This window comes from Trichechus manatus, unplaced genomic scaffold, assembly GCF_000243295.1.
Source record: "Trichechus manatus latirostris isolate Lorelei unplaced genomic scaffold, TriManLat1.0 scaffold00028, whole genome shotgun sequence".
Classification (NCBI taxonomy): Eukaryota; Metazoa; Chordata; class Mammalia; order Sirenia; family Trichechidae; genus Trichechus; species Trichechus manatus.
Window position 1 is genome coordinate 14,743,802 of NW_004443964.1, and position 26,715 is coordinate 14,770,516.

Consider the following 26,715-nt stretch of genomic DNA (forward strand, 5'->3'; position numbering starts at 1 on the left):
CTTATTTCCAGTTATTCATTATCATATATAAAACATCTGTGAACAAGTTACATTTTGTTTGTTTCAGCATATATTACCAAAATTATTTGGTCGAAAGATAAGAACCACTTTTTTACTTTTTTCCAAATAGCTCTCCAGAAACACTGAATCCATTTCCAGTGTGAAAAACAGGGTGAATGTGTACCTGCTTTTCCACACCTCTGCCACTGCGGCACATCGTTTTTGTATACTTTTCTTAGCTAACCAGGTATGTGAGGTAACTTAGAGGACGGCATCATAGCAAGACTGATGTGCACTGACTGTAATCCAATGGTGAGTTTCAGTTAGACAAATTATACTGAAAAATGTATCACCTAATCATAGTAGAAATAAACATTAAATGAAAGAATTTAATGTTGAAGGCTTCCTTTAGGTACTTAATATTTCAACCATTAGCATATACTGATAACTACAGTGAAAAAATTGCCAATATCAACCTGGAATAGACATGTTCATTTTTCTTTAACATTATAAATGGGCAGCTATAAAACTTTATCTATGTCACTGATATAAGAGAGCTAAATTATAAAAAAAAGTTTTCACAAATTCATAAAGATTGTGTTTAGAAGAGCTTTGGCAACTTTTAATTAAGCTGACTTTCAATTAACAGTTAAAAACAAACAGACCAGTTTCCTTAGAAAGCTAATGACTCCCTAAACCACTTTGAATCTGACAAGTTCTGGCTAAAGAAGGAAGTTGATGAAATATCCTATAAATGATTATGGATTGCAAGGATTAGAATCAAACGATTCCCAAACGCTTAGAAATGCACTTCATGAAAACAAAATTCATCCAATTTGAGGATATGTTTATAGATATGAAGTGACTATCTGAATTGTTTTCAAAATTGAAAAATTATTCTATAGGTACCCTTCAAAGAAAGGCTTTATTGACTTACTGATGTATTAGCTCAGGTGGCTCCATCAACCTCTTCCACCAAATACTTAAGAAAGAAGTAACTCATATAAATTCTTTCAGAGAATAAAAAAGAAAGCTCCATTAGCAACTCAATTTATAAGGCTGGTGTCTTAGATATCTAGTGCTGCTACAACAGAAATACCACAAATGGATGGCTTTAACAAAGAGAAATTTATTCTCTCACAGTCTAGTAGGTTACAAGTCCAAATTCAGGGCAACACCTCCAGGGGAAGGCTTTCTCTCCCTGTCGGCTCTGGAGGAAGGTCCTTGTCATCAGTCTTCCCCTGGTCTAGGAGCTTCTCTGTGCAGGAACCCCGGATCCAAAGGACACACTCTGCTCCCAGCACCGCTTTCATGGTGGTATGAGGTCCCCCTTTGGTAAGCATTCACATGAGACATGAATATCTTCACTTTTTTGGCCCATTCAGAGAGGTCTATCCACATACCTCTTCCCCATAAATCCTTGTCTCCAATTTTCCAATCATGTTCCTTCCATGTCCCTGACCATCCAGCCAAACCACTGGCCACAGCCTATGAATCAGTATACAATCGCATATCTGGTCTCCTTCCAGGCAAAGTGAACAATCAGGTGCACTGCTCAAAGTTCTGCCCACTGAGGGGACTTCCCTTCACCACTGTCCTACAGGGAGGTTCCAGAAAGGGGCTGTAGTGCTGCTGCTGTCCACTTTCGAGTGGTGCCTGCATATCACACAGAACCATCTGTAAACCAGGCACAAGTTTTCTCTTCTTTAGTCAGCTGATCATAAGGAAGTCCCCTGAGGCCACAGGTACAGACTAGGAGATGGAAGGTAATGTGACAGAAGTAGAGACCATGAGCATTTGGGCCACTGCCTCATGAAACTTACTTGAGCCTTCAGGTCCTGCTTGGGCCTGATCTCATATATACCACTTCCATTTACTGATGGAGTGCTGCTGTGCACGTCCAACTTTATGACTCTGTGGATCAGACAACACCCAGTTCATGATGGGCAGTTCAGGCCACACGGTGACTTGGTGTCCCATGGTTAAGCGTTCAGTCTCTACTAAGGCCCAGTAACGAGCCAAAAGCTGTTTCTCAAAAGCAGAGTAGTTATCTGCAGAGGATGGCAGGCTTTGCTCCAAAATCCTAAGGGTCTGCGCTGTGATTCATCAATAAAGGTCTGCCAAAGACTCCAAACAGCATCTCAATCTGCTACTGACACTTCAAGCATCACTGGATCAGCTGGATCATATGGTCCAGGTGGCAGAGCGGCTTGCACAGCAGCCTGAACTTGTTGCAGAGCCTTCGTTCGTTCTGGGCACCACTTGAAACTAGCAGCTATTTGAGTTACTTGATAAATAGGCCGGAGTAGCACGCCCAAATGAGGAGCATGTTGCCTTCAAAATCCAAAGAGGCCTACTAGGCGTTGTGCCTCCTTTTTAGTTGTGGGAACAGCAAGATGCAATAACTTATCCTTCACTTTAGAAGGAATATCTCGACATGCCCCACACCACTGAACCCCTAGAAATTTCACTGAAGTGGAAGGCACCTGAATTTTTGTCAGATTAATTTTCCACCCTCTAGCACACAAATGTTTTACCAGTAAGTTCAGAGTTATTGACATTTCTTCCTCACTAGGTCCAATCAACATAATGTCATCAGTGTAATGGACTAGTGTGATGTTTTGTGGAAGGGAAAGGCAATTAAGATCCCTGTGAACTAAATTATGACATAGGGCTGGAAAGTTAATGTAGCCCTGAGGCAGGCAAGTGAAGGTGTACTGCTGGCCTTGCCAACTGAAGGCAAACTGCTTCTGATGGTCCTTCGAAACAGGTATGGAGAAAAAGTCATTAGCTAGATCAATAGCTGAATAGCAGGTATCAGGAGACATATGAATTTGCTGAAGCAATGAAACTACATCTGGAACAGCAGCTGCAATTGAAGTCACCACCTGGTTAAGTTTTCGATAATCTACTATCATTTTCCAAGACCCATCTGTTTTTTGCACAGGCCAAATAGGCGCGTTGAATGGGGATGTGGTGGGAATCACCACCCCTGCATATTTCAACTCCTTGATGTTGGCAGTAATCTCTGCAATCCCTCCAGGAATGCGATATTGCTTTTGGTTTACTATCTTCCTAGGTAGGGGCAGTTCTAATGGCTTCCACTTGGCTTTTCCTACCATAATAGCCCTTACTGTATTTGTCAGGGATCCAATGTGGGGGTTCTGCCAGTTGCTGAGTATATCTATTCCAATTATGCGTTCTGGAACTCGGGAAATCACTACAAGATGGGTTTGGGAACCCACTGGACCTACTATGAGATGGACGTGAGCCAAGATTCCATTAATAACCTGACCTCCATATGCCCCCACTCTGACTAATGGGCCACAGTGACGTTTTGGATCCCCTGGAATTAGTGTCAGTTCAGAGCCAGTATCCAGTAATCCCCCAAAAGTCTGATTATTTCCTTTTCCGAACAGTCACTCTCATAAAAGGCCGTAGATCACTCTGGGGAATGCTGGGAGAAAATTAACAATAAAAATATATTGGAGTCCTTCCTCAAGTGGACCTGGCCTCTCTTTCATTCAAGGGGTTGTGGATCTTTAAACTTGCTCCAATCTGGAAAGTGACTGAGGGACTGTGACTCTCTATTCTGGCAATTCGAGTTAGACTGCCATTCACCAGACCTAGAATTTATCCATTTGTAGAGATCAAGCAAATATTTAGTAGATTTACTATCTGTTTCACTCCTAGGAACACCATGACTAAGTAGCCAACGCCATAAGTCCATATGAGTCAGACTATTCTGCTTACTGCTTTGACTCTGCTGACAATTACTGTAACCACGTCCACCTTGTCTTTGTCCACTTAGTGCAGCCACTTGGCCCTTACTACCACAGGGTCCAATCAGCCCCACTGTAGTTAGGTGTCTTAATTCAGTTAGGGCAGTTCCCACTGTAAAATCTGATTTACATAAAATAGCAATCACAGCAGTCTTCAAGGATGCTGGAGCTCCCTTCAGAAATTTGTTCCTCATAGTTGTGGTAAAAGGTGCATCCTCTGGGCACTCCGTGTGTGGGTCTGTGGGTCGAACCTGATAAATCCACTCTAGCATGCCAATTTCCCTAAGCCTTTGGATACCTTCTTCTACAGTATACCAAGGCAGGTCTGGTACTTCTACTTGATTTAGTGCAGGCCACCTCGTAATCCATGCTTCAGCAACCCAACCAAATAAACTATTAGATCCTTTCCTAACCTCTTGAGCTGAAACACTGAATGAAAAATCTGTGCTTAGTGGACCTATATCAATAAACTCAGACTGATCCATCTTCATGTTCCTTGCACCATTATCCCACACCTTTAATAGCCATTCCCACACATATCCCCCAGGTTTCTGTTTGTACATATTAGAAAAATCAAGCAGTTCTTTTGGAGTGTAGCATACCTCCTCCTGGGCCACACTTTGCACTTCACCTTTTTGGGCTCGCTGGGACTTAAGTCTAGTTATAGGTCTAGAAGCCAGAATCAGCAGTGTGGAATTGTTGTGAGAAAATTCATCATTGTCTTGTAAAGCATCTGCCTCAGGTGATGCCCCCAGGCAATGACTCAGTAGGGACTCTTTAGAGGCAGCTGGGCTAGGGCTAACCTCAGATAGGAGTGGAGGGGCAGGGTGGTTTAGCAGACAAAAGAAGTAATCTCTTCAGATGGGAGTGGTTCTGCTGGCAGGAGTGATTCAATGGAATTTAGGGGCTCAGTGTCCCCAGCTTCCTGATTATCTGCCCATATGTCCCCAACCCAAGTTTCAGGGGCCCAATTCTTCCCAATCAATGCCCTTACTTTAACTTCAAACACATCTTGAGGTTGACAATTGAGCTGGTGTTGTAATTCAGCCACTCTTACAATAAGACTCTGGGTTTAGTTTTTGGCAATTTCAGCTCTGTTACGACAAGAAATAAGGCTTTCCTTCAAAGCACAAGTGGAAACCGTGAGGTCATTTATGTCGCACTTGAGCTTTGACTCTGAAGTCCTGAGTGCATCTCTTTCTTTCACCAGTTTGTCTAGGGAAAGTAGGACCAACCAACCAGCTTCCTTTTACTTCTCATTCTGACAAAACTGTAGAAAGAAATCACACGTGTTCACCTAGAGCCTCGCCTTTCACCAATACCTGATCTACTGGTGGTGGTATTTTGCATGTTTGTATCACTACTTCACACCATGGATTAGCTGCCCTCTTTACCGCTGAAAGTAGAGTCATCAACATTTTTAAGACTAACCAGACTTGAGAACCAATTTAGAAAACTAATCCTTACAATTTTGTTTCTCTAGAACCACTCTCGGTACCAAATGTCTTAGGCTGGGTTCTCTAGAGAAGCAAAACCAGTAAAGTGTATAAATATACAGAGATTTATATCAAGGAAATGGCTCACGCGATTGTAAAGGCTGGAACGTCTCAAGTCCGTGGATCAGGATAGAGGCTTCTCTCGATTCACATAGCTGCAGGGGCTGGCAAACCCAAGATCGGAAGGTTAAGGAGAGCAGGGCTCTTGCTCACAGGCTGTGAAGACTGACAAATCCCAAGACTGGCAGGCAAGACTGCAAGGCCTCTCCTGATTCACATAGCTGCAGGGGCTGGCGAACCCAAGATCAGTAGGTCAGAGAGCAGGGCTCCTGCTCAAAGACTGTGAAGATCGACGAATGCCAAGATCAGCAGATAAGCTGATAGCTCAAGTCCCAAGAACCAGAGGTCAGATGAACAGGAGGCAGCCGCAGGATCCAGAGCGAGCAAAAAAGTCAGAACATCTGCTTACACTCAGATACAAGCCACACCCCCAAGGAAACTCCATTTTAACTGACTGGCTACTCACGGCTGATTTCATCATGAGAGTGATCACATATAAACACTGAGAATCATAGCCTAGCCAAGTTGACACACAATCTTCATCATCATAGCTGGCATAACATCAATTAAAAACATGTGCCAAGGATAGTCCAAGAAAGAGAATTCTCAGGTCAATTTCTCTTGAGTAAACATGTTAAGCTGCATAATGTTGATGTAATGTTGGAAAATAATTCGTAATATGTTATTCCATTAATATATTAAAACAGAAAAGCCTTATGATCATCTCAATAGACAGAAAAGCATTTGATAAAATTGAAGAGAAACTCTTAGCAGTGGCATAACTAGGGGATGCAGGGGGTGTAGATCACACTGAGTGACACTGTCAGAGAAGGTGACACCAAAATGATGTCTATAAAATTTCTGTGCAGTGTTTCAGCAGAAATTTATTAATTTTAATAAAAATATCCCCGTAGTTAGTTATAACAACAGAAACATTTTTTGTAAGCCCAGCTTACATGTATCAATATGCCTACAAGGCTAAAACACTATGCTAATTTACTTTTTGAACCTTCTAATGTGCTTTGGTCAGAGCTGTCATTATTACCCAATTACAATGGTTTCATGTGCATGCTTTACAAGCACACGCTGTTGTTTTTGTTGTTGCCAGTGTTTTTATAGCTGCTGATTTTGTCAGATTTTGTGTTTTAGCTATAAAATTGTGGTAATTAGTATTTGTGGACCTATATCAACTTTTTTGAGAATGAAGTCTTAATTCAAGGAAAAGAAGGAGTGATATACAGGAATTACAATTTATGAGTAATATCAGTACAAAAAACACTACCAAGGCTTCTGTATGGGTCTGGTATGGGAGAAGGTCCATAGGGGGGTGACACCATAGTCACTGTACTGGGTGACACCAACCCTAGAGACACCACTGACTCTAAGCAAAATAGGAGTAGAACATTCCTAATCACAGATGTTATGATTGTTGACATTGAAAATGTAAAATGAATTTACAAAGAAGTGATGATAAGTAAAAAGAACATTTAGAAAGGTGGCCAAATAAAAGATGAATGTGCACACTTCAACTGCAATTTTAATATACCAAAAAAAAAAAAAAAAAAAAACTTATAAAACACTATTTACAACTACCAAAAGATATGTAAGATTCTAAGGAAAAAGAATTACAAGTCTTTTTGAGAGACATTAAAGATCTAAATAACTCAGAGATACATCATGGTGATGGAACAGCATCAGTATAAGTCCAATTAAAATTTCAACAAAAATTTTCAAGAAATCTGACAAGCTTATTCTAAATGTACAGGTATGAACGTAGTACCACGATACTTCTGAAGAACAAGTAGTGTGACATGCCCTACCAGATATCAAGATCTAAAATAATGCTATTGTCATTAAGACAGTGTAGCACAGTCACAGAGAACAGAAAAACTGATTAACAGAACTACAGAGCCTAGAAACAGTCTCAAATTGGACAGAGCTGGCACTGCAGTTCAGCAAGAAAAGAATGAACTATTCAAAAACTTGTACTGAGACAGTAAGTTATCCATATGGAAAAGAAATGAAATTGAATCCCTACCTTACACAATAGACAAAAATCAATTTTCTCCTTCCTACATACATACCCAAGAGAAATAAAACCATATGGCCACATAAAAACTTGTACATGAGTGTTCATAGCAGCATTATTCATAAAAGCCAAAGAGTAGAAACAACCAAAATACCCATCAACTGATGAATGGATACATAAAATGTGGTATATCCATATGATGGAATATTATTCATCAATAAAAAGTAATGAAATACTAATACATGTTACAACGTGGATGAACCTTGAAAACATTATGTGCAGTGAAAGAAGCAAATCACAAAAGTCCACATATTGTATGATTCAATTTATTTGACATGTCTAGAACAAGCAAATCTATAGGGACAGAAATTAGATTAGTGGTTGTCTAGGGATGGGGACGTTGGGAGGAAATGGAGAGCTAATGAGTAAGGATTTTTTGGGGGGAGGTGATGAAAATGTTCTAAAATTGATGGTGGTAATGGTTATACAACTCTGTGTGAATATATTACAGATCACTGAATTATACACTTTAAAAATGAGTACATTGTACGGTATAGGAATTATGTCTCTATAATTTAAAAAAAAAAATCAATTCTCAGTGGATTAGAGGCCAAATGTGAAAGGCAAAATTTAATAAAAACATGGGGGATGTCTTTATGACTTCAATTTAAGGGTTGATTTCTTATAACTCAAAGTGTATTAGCTTTCAAAAAAATAGATGAATTGGACTATAATACAATTAAGAAACTTTGTTCATCAAAAGATCCATAAAGATAGTGAAAAAATAAATCACAAAGTGGAAAGTGAAACTGTAACATGTAATAAAAGAAGGTTAGTATCCAGAATTTCTAAACCACACCAACAAATAAAAGAAAACCCAATATAAAAATGAGTACAAAACACGACCGGGCACTTAAAAAGGCAAAACTTCAATGGTAAATGTGTGAAAAGTCGCCCAACCTCATTAGTAATCAGAAAAACGCAAACTGAGGACACATTTACATCATTTTATAATCACTATATTTTCAAAAATTAAGAAGTCTAACAATACCAAATACTGGCAAGAGTGTGTATCAATCTTATATACTGCTGATGTGAAATGTAAATTGGTAAAATCTCACTGTAAATTAATTTGGTGTTACCTAGAAAAATTGAACATTTTCATAAGCTGCCCCAACAATCCATAGAGAAACGACTGCACATATGCAGCAGAGACAAATACAACAATGTACATAGCAGCAATTTAGAAACTACAAAACTAGAGTTGTTCCAAAAGTCCATCACAACTAACTGACTTCTTAACATACAATGGGCTATTACATCCAGCAAAATGAACAAAACTAGGGCTGCACACAAAACAATGGATGAATCTGAAAAACAAAATAGCGAGTGAAAAACGCACATCACCGATTACCCACGGTATGAAACCATTTTTTATAAAGTTCAGAAAGAAGTAAAACAATACACTGTTTAGAGAATACATATGATAAAGCTATATTGAAAACAAAGTTAACTATTAATGCAAAATTAAGGATAATGGTTACTTCTGGGGCAGGGAAGTCAGAAATATGGGAAAGGAAGGAGTGTGTAGACAGAGGCATCAGTTTTAATGTTCTAAATCTTAACTTGGGTAGTCAGCCATGATGTTCCTTTTTGTTTGTATGCATTAGTACTTAAACATTATTTATGGCATACATTCGTTTTATGTATCAGACATTACACGATAAAGAAAAAAATTTTGAAGATGATGCAGAGATTTTAAGTCCAGGTTGACTAGGAGAATGCTTCTAAAAAGGAATAATGTCTTAACTTTTAATATAGTCTTTCCATTAATATGGAAATGCAAACATTCTATGACAATTTTTTCTTTTTGCTGTGGGTATTTCATAAGGGAGCCTTGATTTCAATTATGTCTGTGAATACCACATTGCTTCATTATATATTTTATTTAGAACAACATATTAACAGCTCTGGTATACATTTTAATTATTTATGGTTAATACTAAAACCACTATATTACTTTAAATCATATAAAATTAATTAAAATGATTCCTTTATTTTCATTATGCTGGCACAATAAATATATATTTAGATTTAAGCTTACAAATTAAAAGAAAACACATTATTTTAATTTATGGTGTTTCACTCTTCCAAAATTATTTTATAACTATCATATATAATAAAATGTACTCTTCTTTTGTAAATAATTCCCATAGGAACTTTAGTATAGGAAAAAATTAAACCATGTTAAAAAAAAACAAAAACAAAAACATTGCTTTTGTCTCCTATAGATGAAAGTACCAGAAATAATGATAGATTCGTTTTTTTTCTAAGAAATTAAGTAAGACAAATATCTATCAGCTCTGTTCTGAAACAGAATGACTGGTGCGTAATGAACACCATGGCTCAGGCAGTAGCAGGGTCAGACAATATGGATAGAGATGATTAAAAAGAAACCAAAAAAAAAGGGAAAGAGGCAGAATCCAGAGGTTTGAAGTCACAATGGTCTGAGGAAGGAGTGTTCTCGGGATTGTGAGTACCTCTTGGAGAACTGATGCTTTGACACAGGTCTCAGATCTTTCAAGACTTTTGATCTTTAGGTAGTTCAAAGCCATCTGGTCATCTGTGTCAGTCACTGATTTGTTCATCTGTGTGTCCATCTATCCAAACATCCATTACCTCATCTACATCATATTTTAAGAAGTTGTACTGTCTACGTCTATTATGAGCCTTCAGTGTCCCTTTCTGAAGGGTTGCGTTCTAATTTATACACACAGTTTATGAAGGAGGCAGAATTCTCAGAGGAAACCATTTGGGATTGGATTTTAAGAGCCCAAGCTCCTGACCTCCTCCTCACTGGAAATTTCTTCCCAAAGAAAAAGAGCCCCTGACACCATTCCCTTCCCTTCTTTAGACATTCTTTGGCTGGTCATAAGAGGTTATAATTAGTAAGTAGTACAGTATGGAACTTATTCCCGCAGACCTAAAAATTACATTCTTGGAAACCCATGGGGCAGTTCTACTCTGTTCTATAAGGTTGCTATGAGTCAGAATCGACTCGATGGCAAAGGGATGATACAAATACAGCATGGAACTGGGTAACGTTTGGTCAGGTGTTATAACTGCTTTACACAGGCTCCTGGGATCAAGATTTCACAAAATTAGACACTCGATTTTCTTCCATGAATTCGGGGTGAATGCAGAGTAGAAGGGCAGAGGTGTGCCGGCTGACTTCTGTGAGGTATAGAAAAGGGCAGGAAGGCACCGTGTGCATCTTCATCTTTTCAAGGAAGGTACACCTAAATGCCACAGGAATGAAAATTTCACAGACAGGTAAAGGCTTCAAGAGTGATCATCTGATTTCTTGGCTGGTACATCATATAGTAAAGATTAGCAAGCATACTCCCATATCTATCCCTGCAGTTAAGGGGCCTTTCTACATTTGTTTTGTTTTTCCACTTTATTCACTTGGTCCTTTCATTTTACCTGATACAAGAAGGACCAGTGCAGCTGGTGTGCATGGCTTGTGTATTAGTGAGATCATTAACTCATTATAAGTATCACGTGTAGCAAGAAGTAAGCGTACTGTACTGAGGAGGGCAAGTTCCTGCATGTATACCTAAAATACTTTAATCCTTCTTTGAAGATTTTGAAAATATTCCAGCACCATGAAATAATTCAAGGTCATTATTATAAACACCAATTATCACTGTAAGGTAATATAAATGCATACGGTTTAAGAGATCGGGGTTAATCTATGGTGACCAGATGGATATCCTTAGTAATTTTGGAAAAAAAAAAAAATCATTGCTATCTACTATTTATTTTTATGGAGCATATACATTCACCTTATGTAACCTTCCTTTTGCTTTAGATTTTAGATAAGTAGGAGCTTATTACATAACAATTTTAGTTTTTATTACATTTTTTCATTTTTAAATGTGTTTAAGGTAAATCATCCAAAATTTGTCCTCAACTACATGTCCCAAAAACTTCACTGAGATCTTTGTCAAGGGAAAACATTAGGAGATAAAGTTCTGTGTTGGCAACTGCTAGCTTATGAAGGAAAGAAGAAAAAATCAACCCATGGTTGTTTTTTAAAATAATTTTGGGCAGAAAAAACCCTGGTGACTAGGTTTGAAAATATAAATTTCTGTTACTGATGGTATATGATCTAACTAAATACATAATGTACTTGTTTTTAGCTTATAACATTATATATCATTAGTACTAACTAATGTATTTGAAATTAAAATACAGGTGATAATGTTGCTGTTGTTGGATGCCATCGAGTCGATTCTGACTCATAGAGACCCCATGTGACAGAGCAGAACTGCTCTGTAGGATAAAAAACTGTATTTTTGTTAAATTTGGTTGTTGCTCACTCAATATGTCCAAGTCATTAATGAAGCAAAACTCCAGACTCCTATTCTCTTCTGGAACTTTCATTCCACCCAAATACAAGTTTTCATTTTATTTTTTTAATAATTATTTAATAAAATATAAAAAATTCAGGTTTCATTAAACATATAGAATTGATGTGAAAATCACTATACAGATTTCAAAGGAGAACAGAGTATATATAAAAAATCAATATTAAAATATATTAGGAAAACACTTGCATCAATAAAAGTAATATTTTGGACAGGTTTAACATGTTAGTTTATTTAATATATATTTAATCTATATCATGCATAAAACTTTAATGATATATTACATATGATCCAAAGTTTATTATAATTTAAAAACTGAAATCATCTACTTAAAATAAAAAATGTATTGTATTGTATAATCACATCCTACAACATATGCCTTTTAATGTTTTTTTGAAATTAATGACTTCAAATTAAACCAATGTTACAAAATTATTTTATATATGAGGTAATTTTTTTTCCTTTGAGTTTTTAAATAAAAATTTATAGTTTTATAGTATTTTTACAGAGCTTTAAAGTGCATCCCCGTATGCCACAGGAAAGACAGGTAGTTGATAAAAGTGGAAAAGTGAAACATTAAGGGATACAGGTGAAGTCACATAAAAGAGTCTGGGCAAGAAACCAGATCTTCATATTCCTAGGCCAGCATGACTGCTATTTTTAACCTGTTGCATCTAAGCAGCAAATACAACTTTCTTGACTCATAATGCCTGTGTTCTATCAAATGGAAGGTATGTTTTAAATTCCTTAAATGATTGAGAGATATTTAGAACTAAGAGCCAGCAGATCTGTCTTTAAAGTAATGCAAGAATTTGCCTGGAGATCTAATATGCATGCTTGGTATATCTGAAGTACATTTGTGTTTTATTTTAGAATCTTCTAGAGTTATTAGGTCTAGTCATTAAAAATAAAATCATTGCTGCTCCTTGTGGATCAGCGAGAACATTTTCTCTGCAACTTGTAAAGATGAGGAAACCCGTTGCCGTTAAGCCGATGCCGACTCACAGCGACCCTACAGGCCCCACAGGTTTTCCAAGGAGCAGCGGGTGGATTCCAACTGCCAACGTTTTAGTTAGCAGCCGAGCTCGTACCCACTGCGCCGCCAGGGCTCAGAAGATGAGGAAGGGGCTTAAACTGCCCCAAGTTGCAAAAGAAGAGGTCAATTCTAGAAGGAATTCTATACACGAAGTTAAAATGAGGTACCATTGTTCAAACTGACACTACCAAATCATATGTTGAAAGAGAAGATAGAAATTAACATACAGGAAAGGCAAGAAAAACTTTAATTTGGATAACATTTTTGTTGTTGTTGTTAGGTGCCATCAAGCTGATTCTGACTCATAGCGACCTTATGTACAACAGAACGAAACACTGCCCAGTCCTGTGCCATCCGCATGATTGTTGCTATGCTTGAGCGCATTGTTGCAGCCACTGTGTCAAGTATTTTTAGAACAGTTAATAACTCAGTTTTGGAACACACTACAAATGGCTCATTCTCACCTGCAGAAAAGGAGAGTACTCTTGTTGAGAATAAAAAACAAAAAGAAATAGGATAAAAATACAAGAGAAAAACATTAATTTACATGCCTATCTGAAGAAAAAATACTTCAAAAGGAAGAGAACATGTAACGAGTCACATGAACTGGCAAACATTTTGGCTACATTTGTTTTTTTGTGAGTAACAATACTGCTAAAAATTCATAACTGATGTTGGAATTTCCAGTCTTATTCTAAAAGAGCTTCCCAAATCATCTAATTGAAAATAGGTCTTGAGGAAAGTGAGTAAAAATTCCACAGCAACTTGATTTTAGGCTAAATTAAAATTAAAAGGGAAAGAGAAGGTTTGTAATTCGATGGCCCATTTTGGGAATCTGCAAATGAAATGTCTACTACACTTAAAATGACTACGTATGAGCATTTATTTTATAAATTAAACTAATTAACAGAAGCCCAAAATATAAGTGTATATATACTTTCTAGATTCAAATGGAATTATAAAAGTGGAAATATTCCACTTGAGAATGACACTAAAAACAAATTATCCTCAAATAGCACTTTCAATAATATCTTGAAAATGTAAAATATAAGTATTAAAAAGCCAACACAGATGTATTATCCGTAACTCACTCTGGTAAAACATCAGGGCTAATGAACAGGAGACCTATGCATTGGGAAGACGTTATTTGTAGCACCTAGAAATACTTAAAAAGTTATTTTCTTGACAGAGCATTTCCAGGAGTGACAGGTAACCTATCTGGCCTTGGAAGAAGAATGAAATTCAAGCTGAATTTTTCTTCACTAGAAACCTTCTTCTATAAAGAATGACATCCAAGTAATTGGAAAGCAGATTTTCAAGACTCTCTCCACTTACTATATTTCCCCTTTCCAGGAAAGTAAAGTTCTGACCTAGGTTTTCTGCCAATTCTGTATTAGCTACTCTATACAAACATTCTGTACACACTAAGGTTACAACTGCCCATATGCAGAAAAACACTAATTACTACTACATTAAATCGTATGACCTTACTAAAACAAAGTATTCAGAAATGTTGGTTGCTTAATTAAGTAAAAGAAAACCTAGAACACTCTGGAGCACAAAGAGTGGAAATGTTACTAATGGGCCAATGGAAGGGAGCAGAGTTCTGCCCCTATGAAAGCTTAAACTGACTCAATGACTGCCTCAGAATCAACGTGATGAGTCCTCCCTTATTATTATTAGTTCTAACAGCATTTTCTTCCCATTATGGGTACATTTTTGTACACTGTGTGTACTTCCACAACAACTTCTTTATATGCATAAACTAATGCAGAAGGACCACATGATACGCTTTAAGTCAGTACCATGTGAAAACCAGGACCACACTGTAATTAAGTGTGTGACACAGAACATATAAATAAGGCAATCAATAATTTTATCTCAAGTCTGAAAAATGAACAATACTTGAATAATATTATTTCAACCTTCTTTTTAAAGCACCAGATTACAACTAAGAAGATCTAGTTTAATATTCCTGTTACTACACTGATTTTATAAAATTGTGCTTGGCAGATCCACTTTAACAAATTCTGAAAGAAGTTTGAGATAAATATCCAGAATAAATGAAATCCACATTAAGCAATTACAGCACTGGTGGTACAACAGCATAGATCTCCCTGCTTCCAGGCAACCTGACCTCAAAGGATAAGTTTACCTTAATGGACAACTTCACTGACCAAGTGGGCCTCCCCAAGACATCTTAAGAGTCATAATACCTTGTACTATGCTTAGGGTATGATGTCAGGACAGAGAGTGGGATTACCTCACTCCTAATCCACCCCACTTGTGAAAGCATGAGGATGAGTTTTACATCAACATGGCAATTCAATGAGACTTGTGGAACAAAAATTTAATTTACTATAATAATTTATAGTAGTTATAATACTTTACTGTAACTTTATTACTAAAATAATAAGAATTTGTACAAGATCTTGTTATTTTCTCCTTTTGTTTCTCTATTCATAAAATGAATCCACCTAAAATAAAAAGAAACTGTGGGCACAGACAATACAAATAACTTGAAACACTGAAATAACTATATTCGTGGTTATATACTTGCCTCTGCTTATAAAATACATAATTATAAATATTTAATAATTTAGCCTTTTCATTTTAAAATTACTTTCAATTACAGTAACTTTTTGTGTATTTTTAACTGAGGCTCTAAAAGAGCATAAAAAAAGATTGTTTTTAAATATATTCCTCAATTAAGTACATATTCAAAAAGTAGCAATAATTCTATAGTAAAAGCTGGCATACAGATATTAGAAACATGATTTATAACAATGGTATGATATATAATAAAGGTTTTTAACTAGCTTATAGAAGGATTTAGACTACCACTTTTAAGGATTTGTTTTATTCTTTTTCACACTACACTCTTAGATCTGGTAACACTAGACAGTTACCAAGTTTTAGTTATGAATCTTAGAAAGTCAAACACTTAGCTACAGATACACTGATTCTAATTATGTCGCTTTTAAAACAAACTAAGGAACAACGGCAAAAAATGTCCAGCTTGAGGAAGCTGTAACTAAGTCAAGATCATGGATACCAATAGATTTTCAAAACCTATAGAAAAATGTTGATAAATAAATTTAGAGATTAACAAAAATTAAAATTAGAGTTTCAATTAGCTTAACATTTTTCATAAATGTGAAGTGAGTTTTTTTACTAAATACCAATAAACAACAAATCTGTTTAAACTTGACATTTTGGTTGACAAAGTGTTAACAAAAATGTTCTACATAATTTAACCGAAAGCTAAACCATTCTGCAATTAAAAAGTTCTGTCCATATAACTACCTATAACTCCCAGTAGTCAGTATTCAACAAGTTTCTGATACCTGTCTGTTAAACTATAGGTAGCGTACAAGTTGCCTATTGTACTTACTGTGTACAGAAGTCACCTGACAATGAATGAGACAGGTAATTTATGAGATTATTTTCCTTTTTGTTAACCTAAAAGGTTTAGAAACTTCTTTCATCCCCTTTCCCTCCACTGAACTTCAAGCACAAGCCGGCATTCGCTCATCCACTGACCGGAGCATTCCCTGCTAAGAAGGGCACACCCAAGAGGGCTCTAGCCAAAAGAGGCTTGTGTCCAAAACGGGCTCACAGCCTAGCCTGTGCGCCATGCTCTCCTGACTGAGTGAACCTTTCTTTAACCCCCAAATTATGGTACCTATTTGTTTCATAATATGGGATTTGGATACCTGCCCTTTTGCATGTTTCTAAATTAAGGTTGCTACCTGCTCCCCTATCTGTTTTGGTAATTAGATTCTTAACTTTGTGTAATTGCATCCTTTTTCTCTCTTATTTTAATTGCCTGGACTCTTGAAGTCCTTCTCCAGACCTCGGGATCTGACTTTATTAACCAAAAAGTGACCTATCTGAATTTCTGACCCACTATCTGACCTTCCTAGCTATTGAACAGTCCATATTAATGCCTAGATACCCAGGTTCTGGTCTTTCCCATCTGCCACCATCCAGTGTACTAAGATTACAGACCGTTACCTAGATTTATTCTCAGGCCATCTATTGAACTATTTCTACCCCAAAGAAACCAGAAAACCCTAACAAAGTATTAGAATGAAAATAAATACCAGCAAAGTGCTGAAATAGAAATGTGTGTTGCTATGGATACGGAACTATATTTATGACCTTACTTTATGCGGTTCCAAGGCAAAGAAGTAACCAATAAGGATGCAAAAATTTAACTTCTGATTTAACTGACTTAGAAAAGAGTTTCTAAATCTTTTAGGTTAACAAAAAGGAAATTTAAGAATGTGATCAAAAAAATCAGAAAGTAAATATTATTTTTATTATCAGAAAATTATATAATGTCTTTATCCAGCCTCATGTTTGGAAGTGGACTTATATAGACAAATCTGATTTGAAAAAATAATTTCCCTTTCATAGTCCTAATGAAGGCATTGTTTTAATATCTCTTACTAGTTATTATTGGAAATCTGATGCCAATCTTATCTTTGTTCCTATGTAGGGAATTTGATTTTTCTCTGGAAGGTTTTAGGACCTCCATTTTATTCCTTCTGTTCTGAAATTTAACAGTGATGGGTGCAGATGTGGATCTTTTTCGTTCACTATGTTTAGCACTCATTAGCTTTTTCAACCTGAAGACTCCTGTCCTTCAGCCCTGTAAACTCCACTCTATTTTCTATTTCTTGAGCCTTAGTTAAGTGTTGAATATCCTAGATTATGTCTGATCTTTTTTAAAATATATTTTTATAGTCATATCTTTGTCTCTTTGCTTTCTGTTCTCTTTTGCAGATTTTCTTCTTTCTTTTTAACCATGAGATGATTTGTTTGCTTTTATTTTACAACTTGGGGTGGATAGGATGTTTTAGTAACTATAACAGGGATAATTATTTAAAACAGTCCCTAAAATCACATGAACAAAAAAACTAAAAATGTTTTAAGATAGTGATTAATACAGTAAAACCTGTAAAAGCCAGAATCTGTGTAGGACGGGAACCTGTCAGAGAAGGAAAACTCAAGTATTTTCCACTAACAGATAGAGACGGAAAAGTGGTAAGACTGTACCATGTCAAAGGCAAAAAACTTGTGAGACCCAGAAAAACAAGGCAGTCCCATCAAATTCCAGCTCCACAGATTTTTTTAACAAACTTAATTTTGGCGAACTTTAAAAAATGGTTTTAATTTCTAACAGCCCTTTGTTATTCTTTTGTTATGTTTTCATAGCAGCCTGTTCTTTTATGAAGACAATTCCATCTCAAATGTCTCTGATACTAATTTCAGTTTTGCTTTCTTAAGTTTGCTTTTGCTCCTTGAAGTTCCCTGAATCTTCTGAGGTCATCTGTTTAGTCTTTCATGTCTCTCAGAAACGCCTCAACTGTCAGATGAACTTTGGTTCTCTGTTCATATTCAAGGCAGAGGCAGTAAAATGCACACTGGAAGCTCCCTCAAGGTGTGTGGCTGGCGTTTGTGTGTTAAGGGGGTCACTGTGCTTTAGGGTGAGCGAGCAGGTGAGGAAGCTGTTATGGTGCAGATCCCTAAGGTACTATAAGGCACAAGGCTTTGCTCCGAGGTATCATTGTCCACACTTAGCTCCCTGTAGTTCCTCTCAGACAGTTCACTTGGTTCCCTCAGCCTGGGGAATAAGTGCTTAGCTGCTGGCCATTCTGGGCTTCCAGAAGAGAGAAACTGCCTATTCTGTATGCTCTTAGCTCTCAACCAATCCTATCTTCAACCTCACGTCTCCCTTCTGCTACCCTCCCTACCTGGCACCTCTGAGTCCTGGGTTCTCTCAGGGTTTATGGGTAGATGGGCTCCTTCCTAAGCTACAGTCGTCTTCATATATATACTTAGAGGCTTTCTGAGCACTGCTTCCAGAAATGTGGCTAAGTGTCTTGTCCAGTGATGGCCACACTTGTGTTTTATTCATCGTTGTAGTTTTATGCCTTTGGTATTCCATTATTATCATCTTAAGGGAGGTATTTTGAGGAATAGGAAATAAACTTATGTGGTACAATTATTTTGGGCTTCTGTGTGTGTGTTTTAAATAAACATGATTCTAACCACTGAAAGTTGTTTTACATGCAGTTTTGTAGGGAGGGCTCTATTATTGTGTAAGGAAAGATTCATCTATATTTCTGTGCTACTTTCATTGTTTCCATTGAATTCTAACTGTTTAGGGTGTCCCAGGTCACATCTCCTTGGCCAGCCTGAATGTCAGATTCCACCTTAAGTGGGTGATGGTGTGACCCAGCTTTTCCACCGTGAGCTTTCTCTGAAGCCAGGAAAGGCCACTCAGACCAAATACAGGTGCAGCCAAGATGTACAGGCGTAGCCAAAAAGCACAGGTACAGCCAAGGAGTGCAGGGGCAGCCAAAAAGTGCAGGAGCAGACACCCATGGGAGACCCTCAACCAAAAGGAGACCCGTGGCAAGTGCTCCAACCTCCCGTGCTTTGGTGGAACAATTCTGTGGTGCTTTGGTGGGACAATTCTGTGGTGCATCCTAAGAGATTACCCGGGATGTCCTCAGTGAGACTGAGTCTCCTCTGCTCTCAGAGGTGAGCAGGTCAGTATTACTACCTATTCTCTCTTCCCTTCTTACTCTCTGCACCCCTTCACTTCAGATTCCTGAGATCCCCTCCGCAGTAAACTACAAACATGCAAGTTCTTGTCTGAGGCTCTGTTTTCAGAGCAATAAGAACCAAGACAATGCTATGCACAATTAAGCTCTTACTAAGTGCTTTGTAGTAGGGCATGAGACCGCAAAAAAAATGGCTGGCAGGATTGCTATTGTCCAGTTATCCTTCATTCCAGTCAATCTCAATGGCCATTAGTTTAAAATTAATATATATCCAATTATTTGATATGCTATGAAATATAAATTAACAAAGAGCTTTAATCAAGAATTCATACATAGAAAGCAGTATTTTACTCATTATACGCACAAATATTTTGATATCTTGAGGTGAATATTATGATGTATTAAGAATTTTGCCTTTAACCAATTTAATGAACTGCTAAGAAATGACTGAGTAAAATAAAACTACTGATGTACAAAAAGAATCCAACCATAGCCACAAAGAGAATAGGAACAGGCAGGTTTGGGGGACGCTCACCAAAAGAGAAGAGCTTTCAGTAAGTTTCTAGAAGATAGAAAGCAGATAGGACTATACCGACATGTTGAGGGAAGAAACAGACTGGGAAAGCCAAAGTTACCAGGGAGGCTTCAGCAGAGATGGGAGTCCATCTACCTACCATCACTCCCTCGAATGGCTCTGGGCTCAAGTACTATAAATATAATACAGGCACCAGAATGAAAACGGAAGCTACTGAAGGTCAGCGTACAGAGGAGGTGGCCCCCGCCCAATCTGCAGACTACAGGTAGTCCAGATGAAAAGAAGGCTCTGCCCTAGAAAATTCAAATGAATAATCTGGGGTAACCTGTGGCTTTTAGTGTGGATTCAGGCACCCCAGAATAAGCCCTCTTCATTCTAGCTTAGTTGTTGTTGTTGTGTGCCACCGAGTAGCGGCCCTATATGACAGAGTAGAACTGCCCCATAGGGTTTCCAAGGAGCAGCTGGTAGGTTTGAACCACCGACCTTTTGGTTAGCAGCCTGAACTCTTAACCACTATGCCACCAGGGCTCCATTCTAGCATAAGGGACCTGAATTCTAACACATCCGGTCTAGCTGCCACCTACCCTCAGAACTCACTCTAAATTCCCACTCAGAGACATAATAGGGGGTGGGATGGGAAGGATACTGTACTTACAGACCAGTAGCACAAACCCATTCCTTGCATTTGAATTACGGTGTTGGCGAAGAATACTGAACATACCATAGACTGCTAGAAGAACAAACAAATCTGTCTTGGAAGAAGTACAGCTAGAATGCTTCCTAGAAGCAAGGATGGCGAGACTTTGTCTCACATGCTTTGGACATGTTATCAGGAGGGACCAATTCCTGGAGCACATCATGCTTGGTAAAGTAGAGGCAGGGACAGATTACCCAATAAGCAAGGTATGCACAGGCTTACCTGTGCTTACTTACTAATCTGTATTGCACAATTTTACCTTTTTTTTTTGGGGGGGGGAAGCCCATGTGAAATCAGGTACTACAGATTAGTAAGTAAACACAAGTAACCCCAGGTGTACCTTGCTTACTGTAAGCCTGTGCATGCCTTGCTTCCTGGTTAATCTGCTTCTGAAGAGGAAAAAGAGGAAGACCCTCAATGAGATAGATTGATACAGTAGCCGCAACAATGGGCTCAAACATAGCAATGATTGTGTGAGGGTGGCGCAGGACTGAGCAGTGTTTTGTTCTGTTATACATAGGGTTGCTATGAGTTGGAACCAACTCGATGGAACCTAACAACAACAGAGCAAACCCAAATCAGCTATCTCACTATATTGTCTGTGGTTAGGCTGGATAATAAGCATCCAAAGATGTCCAAATCCTAATCCCCAGAACCTATGAATATATTACCTTTTAAGTTAAAGGGGACTTTGCAGATGTGATTAAGTTATGGATCTCCATGAGAAGATTATCAGGCTGGCCCAATGTAATCAGGAGGGTCCTTATAAGAGGTAGACAGGAGAGTGAGAGTCAGAGAGAACGTGTGATGGGATGACGGAAGCTGAGCGAGAGAGAAGGCAATGTGATGTGGAGCCGTGAGCAGGAATGCAGGCAGCCTCTAGAAGCTGGAAAAGGTAAGGAAATGGATTGTCCCCTAGAGCTTTCAGAAGGAACCAGCCCTGTCAACACCTTGATTTTAGCCCCTTAAGACTCATTTCAGATAGCTGACCTTCAGAACTGTAAGATAATAAATTCATGTTGTTTTAAGGCACAAAGTTTATGGTAATTTGTTACAGCAGCAAAAGGAAACTAGTATCTCTTTTGTAAATATGAATTGAAGCAAGACTCACAAAGTGTATAAGAAAATCAAGGGAAATAAATATGAAAAACAAATATCAAAATAAACACAAAAATCGGCCCTGAAGGAAAGAGATAATTCAGGGAATAGAACTTAACAATCATTCTAATTTATAAACTTAGAGAAAGGAAAATTTTCATCTATAAAAATGAGAACAAGATACTCTGAAAAATAAGTATGAAAAGATGTTAGAACTTAAAAATACGATTCTTCAGAATGAAAGAGACAAAATCTCCAAAAAAAAATGAGTGAAAAGACAAAAATGGAGAAGAAAGTAATGGACATAGAGACTAATCTACAAGATTCAACGTACAACTAACAGAAGGCCCAGAAGAGAGAACAAACAAAGTTGGAAGGGAAAAGATTATCAAATTTTACAGTGCTAGAAAAGGACCTGTATACCACATTACTTCGACTCTGAAGTTTCAGAATACCACGCCTTTTGTTAGATTTATTTCTAGGAATCTTGTATCTTTGTTGCAATTGTAAACAATATTTTTAAAAATTATGTTATTTGTTGTTGGTGGTATATAAAATGCAGTTCATTTTTGTAGGTATTGTATTGACCTTATATTCAGTCTTCTTAGTTATTTACAGATCTGGGAATTATCAAACTACTACTTATGACATCTGTAAATAATGATAGTTTTGTTGCTTGCTTTCCAATCTTTGTAAGCTTTTTGTTTTCTTTTTTTCTCCATCTTATTGCAGAGATCTGGATTTCTGTAAAATGTTAGATAAAACACATGATAATGGGTATCATCATGATTTTAAATATAATGCTTCTAAAATTTCATCATAGTGATGTTTCTGTGGATTTATATAGATATCTTTACCAGTACAAGGAAATTCCCTTCTATAAATATTATACTGAGTTTTTTTTAAAAAAATCATAAATAGGAGTTGATTTATTTTTATTTTTTACTGAGGTTTAATTACCTAAAGTACATGCAATCAGGATGCACTGATAACTACTGGTGTTTGGAATGCAAAAGTTGGAAACAAAGAAGGATTGATAGTTGGAAAATATGGCCTTGGTGACAGAAACAATGGTGGAGATCGCATGACAGAATTTTGCAAGACCAATGACTTCTTCATTGCAAATACCTTTTTTTACCAACATAAACAACGACTATACACATGGACCTCGTCAGGTGGAATACACAGGAATCAAATCGACTACATCCGCAGAAAAAGACAACGGAAAAGTTCAATATCATCAGTCAGAACAAGGCCATGGGCCGAATGCAGATGAGATTATTAACTGCTCATATGCAAGTTCAAGTTGAAACTGAAGAAAATTAGAATGAGTCAACGAGAGCCAAAGTATGACCTAAAGTATATCCTACCTGAATTTAGAGACCATCTCAAGAAGAGATTTTACGCATTGAACACTAATGACTGAAGACCAGACGAGCTGGGAAATGACATCAAGGACATCATACATAAAGAAAGAGATCATTAAAAAGACAGGAAAGAAAGAAAAGATCAAAATGGACATCAGACAAGACTCTAAAGCTTGCTCTTGAACGTCAAGTAGTTAAAACAAAAGGAAGAAACAATGAAGTAAAAGAGCTGAACAGAAGATTTCAAAGGGTAGCTCGAGAAGACCAAGTAAAGTATTATAATGACATGTGCAAAGACCTGGAGTTAGAAAAACAAAAGGCAAGAACACGCTCAACATTTCTCAAGCTGAAAGAACTGAAGAAAAAATTCAAGCCTCGAGTTGCAACATTGAAGGATTCTATGGGAAAATATTAAACAATGCAGGAAGGAAGCATCAAAAGAAGATGGAAGGAATACACAAGAGTCACTATACCAAAAAGAATTGGTTGATGTTTAACCATTTCAGGAGGTAGCATATGATCAGGAACCAATGGTACTGAAAGAAGAAGTGCAAGCTGCACTGAAGGCAATGGTGACAAACAAGGATCCACGAATTCATGGAATACCAATTGAGATGTTTCAATAAACAGATGCAGTGCTGGAAGTGCTCACTCATCTATGCCAAGAAATTTGGAAGACAGCTACTTGGCCAACTGACTGGAAGAGATCCATATTTACGCCTATTCCCAAGAAAGGTGATCCAACTGAATGTGGAAATTATCGAACAATATCATTAATATCATATGCAAGTAAAATTTTGCTGAAGATCATTCAAAAGCAGCTGCAGTAGTACAACAACAGAGAACTACCAGAAATTCAAGCCAGATTCAGAAGAGGACATGGAACTAGGGATATCATTGCTGATGTCAGATGGATCCTGGCTGAAAGCAGAGAATACCAAAAAGATGTTTACCTGTGTTTTACTGACTATGCAAAGGCATTTGACTGTGTGGATCATAACAAATTATGGATTACATCACAAAGAATGGGAATTCCAGAACACTTAATTGTGCTCACGAGGAACCTGTACATAGATCAAGAGGCAGTCGTTAGAATAGAACAAGGGGATAGTGCATTGTTTAAAATCAGGGAAGGTGTGTGTCAGGGTTGTAGCCTTTCACCGTATTTATTCAGTCTGTATGCTGAGCAAATAACCTGAGAAGCTGGACTATATGAAGAAGACTGGGGCATCCGGATTGGAGGAAGATTCATTAACACCATGCATTATGTAGATGACACAACCTTGCTTACTGAAAGTGAAGAGGACTTGAAACACTTAGTGATGAAGATCAAAGACCACAACCTTCACTATGGATTGCACCTCAACATAAAGAAAACAAAAATCCTCATGACTGGACCAATAAGCAACATCATGATGGATAGAGAAAAGATTGAAGTTGTCAAGGATTTCATTTTATTTGGATCCACAATCAACACCCATGGAAGCAGAAGTCAAGAAATCAAAAGATGCACTGCATTGGGTAAATCTGCTGCAAAAGACCTCTTTAAAGTGTTGAAAAGCAAAGATGTCACCTTAAAGACTAAGGTGCGCCTGACTCAAGCCATGGTGTTTTTAATCACCTCATATGCATGTGAAAGCTGGATGATGAATAAGGAAGACTGAAGAATTGATGCCTTTGAGTTGTGGTGTTGGAGAAGAATACTGAATATACCATGGACTGCCACAAGAACTAACAAATCTGTCTTGGAAGAAGTACAACCAGAATGCTCCTTAGAAGCAAGGATGGCAAGACTACGTCACACGTATTTTGGACATGTTATTAGGAGGGATCAGTCCCTGGAAAAGGACATCATGCTCGGTAAAGTAGAGGGTCAATGAAAAAGAGGAAGATCCTCAATGAGATGGATTGACATAGTGGCTGCAACAATGGGCTCAAGCATAACATGGATTGTGAGGATGGTGCAGGACCGGGCTGTGTTTTGTTCTGTTGTACATAGCGTTGCTGAGTCGGAATCGACTTGACAGCACCTAACAACAACAAAGTACAAAAATCTTAAACGTAGAGTCCTCTTCTGCCCCTCCCAGTAAATACATGTTCCAGGAGGTGTTACCTACAAGTAGTCCCCTCTTGACAGATTTTCTACTGTTGTCCATAATTTGTTCTTTTTAAAAAAAAAATTAAAAATTATTTTATATAGATAAACTTTATATAAATTAACTTGTATATTTATTAATTTATTTGCATGCCATTTCTTCTTTCATCTCAGATCTTCCTTCAGGTATCCCTTTCCTTCTTTGTGAAGTGCATCTGTAGATACTTCTTCATAAAGACCTGTTAATGGTAACTACCCCCTTTCCATTATTTGAGACTAACAATTTCCCTCTTTTAACTAGTGTTAAAAGGAAATGTCTTCCCTCACACCAGTACTGGAGAGACTGCAGGCTGAGTACACCGTTCTAGGTTGGTGGTGATTTTCTTTCAATGCTTGGAAGATTTTATTCCACCCTCTTCTGCCTTCCATCACCACCCAATTATTATTGCTATGCAGGTGATCTATCTTTTCTCTCTGCCTCTTTTAAGCTCTTTATGTTCTGCAGTTTCACTATGATATGTCTAAGTGTGGATTTATTATTTATTTATCCTATATTAGGATTTGTTGCCCTTCCTGAATCTGTGTATTGGTATCTTTCATCAGTTCTGAAAAATGCTCTGGTACTCTCTCTTCAAACGGCATGCCTGCCCCATACTCTCTCCTCTCTTTCTGCAACACAGATTAGGTGTATGTTATACCTCATATTATATTCCACAGCTCCTAACTTTTCATATTTTCTGTCTTCTTGACTTTATGCTACATTTCAGGCAATTTCTCAAGATTTACTGGTTCACTAATTTTTTTTTTTGCTATGTCTAATCTTTCAAATGAGTTCTATTTATTTTCAATTACATCTTTCATTTTGAAAAGTTCTGTTCTTTTTTATTCTGCTTGGAAAATTTTTATAGTTTCTGGCTGATTTTGCATTTTTATGATTCATCTTTTATTTCTTTAAATAGCTTACACATATTATGTATCTGAAAATTGTCATATATGAAGTTCTTTGGCATTATAAATCTCCTGGTTGTTTCTGCTGCCTCTCGTGTTGGTTTCTTTTCTTACATGTTTGTTGAATTTATAAGGTCATAATTCTTTTCTCTTCACTTGTGGAATACCTATGGGCCTCCATTGGGAAGGCTTCCTCCAAAATAGAGTTTTCATTTGCTTCTGATAGGGTGTCAGGAGGCACTACCAACCGGGACCATTTTTGCCTCTTAGAAGGTTCCGGGCTTGAAGTGAGAATCAGATTTAGTTTGTGATGGGCATAAAGCTTAGTCTCCAGATTACTGTGCTGATTTTGACATTTACCTTTGGGGCAATACCACCTTTCCCAATTCAGTTTCACCTTTTCTGGGAGGGATTATGGTAAAATGGTCCTTTAAGTTTTCCCTTCCTTCTGATGAGCCCACAAATGCATTAAAACTATGCCTTAGCCTGAAAGAAACTGGAGAAACCCCCAGAGTATGGCCCCCAGACACCCTTTTAGCTCAGTGGTGAAGTCACTTCTGA

The 26,715-nt window shown here is 37.5% G+C and overlaps 1 protein-coding gene across 3 annotated transcripts in view; it reads right to left on the reverse strand.

Moving 5' to 3' along the window:
- CEP112 (centrosomal protein 112) overlaps nucleotides 1-26,715 on the reverse strand; it is a 443,305-nt gene that overhangs the window by 177,300 nt on the left and 239,290 nt on the right. The window lies entirely within an intron of this gene.